General features: G+C 44.8%; 1 protein-coding gene across 3 annotated transcripts in view; it reads left to right on the top strand.

The window, feature by feature from the left end:
* The window catches only part of srgap2 (SLIT-ROBO Rho GTPase activating protein 2), a 49,172-nt gene that overhangs the window by 28,855 nt on the left and 17,853 nt on the right, over positions 1–2,464 (top strand). The gene's annotated exons all lie outside the window — the stretch shown is intronic.

Here is a 2,464-nt window from a genome sequence, read left to right as displayed (position 1 = left end):
GTGTGTGTGTGTGTGTGTGTGTGTGTGTGTGTGTGTGTGTGTGTGTGCCCTGAGGCTGACAGGCTGATTGGTCACATAGAGAAGCCCTCACAAGTTGCACACTGATTCAAAGCCTATCCTTATGCTAAATATTAGCCCAGCTTCACTGTTGATAAGCTGCAGACCCTCCCACTAGCCATGGCTGCAGCGACATATTATTTCAACGTGGGTTTTTTGTTCAGACTCTAAAGATCACACGTGGACTGTAAATCTGGGTTTTCAATATCGCGGCATCCCTCAGCATAGTGCAAGAATTTTTTGGATTTTGGAATTTTTTGGATATTATAACTATGACTGTGGACATTTTGGATGTCCACAGTCATAGTTATAATACCTCATAATTAGCTCATGTTAGTATTTCCAACTCAAGTAATCACAAGAGTAAACGTTTACCTTGAGCGTGGCCAGATAGACGGCATCTTTTTTTCTCTTTGTTTTACCTTTTTACTGAAAAAAGTCTCAAAATACCCCATCTTGATCCACAAACCGCTGGTCAAGGCGCCCTAAATCTAATGAAATGTTCCTTCCAGATACCCTGTTTGTTTTTTATGAATAAATACTGTGCCAGGAATTGGAACCAAGATTCAATAAGAACCATAATCCATAAGGGAAATCATCATTACAAATTGGGCTTGGTAAAATCTGATACCCGATCGATACCAAATGTCATAATACAGCTGTTCTTATGATGTTTATAAGCAAACTACTAAAATAAATGAATTATTGCCACAATAAAACATCATTCAGCATCATTAATATCAAATATAAATATCAATATTTTCCCAAATTCATTTTCTTTCTGTTTTCAATAACAGAAAAACATCCACCAAAAAGAAAACAACTAACAAAGTCCTTTCAAAAGGCAAACATAAAAAAGGTTGTTGTTCTAATCGTTCATTGTGCCTGTACGTTGTGCAGCTCGACCTGTTTCGTCACGCTTCCTTGTTTCAATAGAATTCGAAAGGTCGTGTTCAAACAAGTGTATCCGCAGCCCGCCGCCTTGACAGAGCAGTTGGACCCTTTTTCTCCCGTTCAGTCAGAGCATTTAACTGTTCAATTTGCATCGGTCGCACAAACCTGCCAGCAGCGATGCCCTTGTTTAATGCTAAGCGCTTTGATCCCGAATGTAAATGACCATTTAGCATTTTCCCCTCCAATGTTAGTCACCGGCAGCGCCTGACCTGAGGACCGCCTACGTTCCCAGCGTGCACCATGTGACCTTCGGAGGGCCAGTGACATTTCGGTGTTTACCTTGTGATAGCGGAGGGTCACGGAGAGTTGGGTGATATTTCACCCCGCGCTGCGGTGCGATTGCCATGGCGATCGCTGGTGGGCGGAGGGCGACGCGTCACATGGAGGCGGAGAGGCCGGTGGATTGAGTAAATAACAGAGGAACTGGGGCCTCTGTTTTTGGCTGTCGTGCAAACGGGTGAAGACAGACGGACGCACAGGAAAAGCCACAGACAGCAGAGAGAAGTTGGAGCACGAAAGTGAAGCAAACACACGTGTGTCCACATGACTGTTGCTCAAGCTTAGTATTCAACACAGCATTAGGGCTTCGTAATGTGTGTGTAGGTTGTTTGAAATCGTTATTATTATACTCAGTTAGTCATCTGACCATCTGACCAGTGACAGCGAGTACCAGCGTATCACATCACTGTCTGACTCATCTCACCAGGCCCACTTCCCCCACACACACACGCACGCACGCACGCACACACACACACACACGCACCTCCCCACGGACACTACCCCCACTCTATACCCCTCGGTCAAAGACTTTCTCTGTCTGTCTGACCTTATGGATGCTTGGGTCACTGCTCTATTTTTCCTCACCCCCATCTGTGTGTGTGTGTGTGTGTGTGTGTGTGTGTGTGTGTGTGATGTAAATGCCTTGCAGCCCTTGGCTGTTTCTATCCAGTTAAAGCTGCTCTTAACGACACAAAGACCTTCTTTCATCCACTTACACTCACTCATAATCCATTTTACCCACTAGATCATCCGTGGATCATCCATAACACATACTGTACACACACACACACACACACACACACACACACACACACGCACACACACAGATACACTGTGCAGATACTATAAAAGGGGTTGTGTTGTCGTGTAAGCAGGACATTGACAGCTGCATTTGTGTAATGGCTTAATGGGCACTTGAAGCAAAGACAATGAAACCGTATTGAGCTATTAGACTCTTTGTGAAATCATTACAGTCTTTTAAGTCGTTCTCCTTCTGTCTGTCTGTCTCTCTCTCTCTCTGTCTCTCTCTCTTTTTCCTTTCTGCGACATCCGTGCTTGTGGGGGAGTCTTGACTCTTCCTGCTGGGTTTTGTACCCTGGCTGAATCCCCTGTTTGGGCTGGCTCACTGTGTGTGTGTGTGTGTGTGTGTGTGTGTGTGTGTGTGTGTGTGTGT

Source organism: Anarrhichthys ocellatus, unplaced genomic scaffold (assembly GCF_004355925.1).
Source record: "Anarrhichthys ocellatus isolate YVR2014 unplaced genomic scaffold, GSC_Weel_1.0 scaffold1, whole genome shotgun sequence".
NCBI classification, from domain to species: domain Eukaryota; kingdom Metazoa; phylum Chordata; class Actinopteri; order Perciformes; family Anarhichadidae; genus Anarrhichthys; species Anarrhichthys ocellatus.
This window is presented reverse-complemented; position numbering and strand designations above follow the sequence as displayed.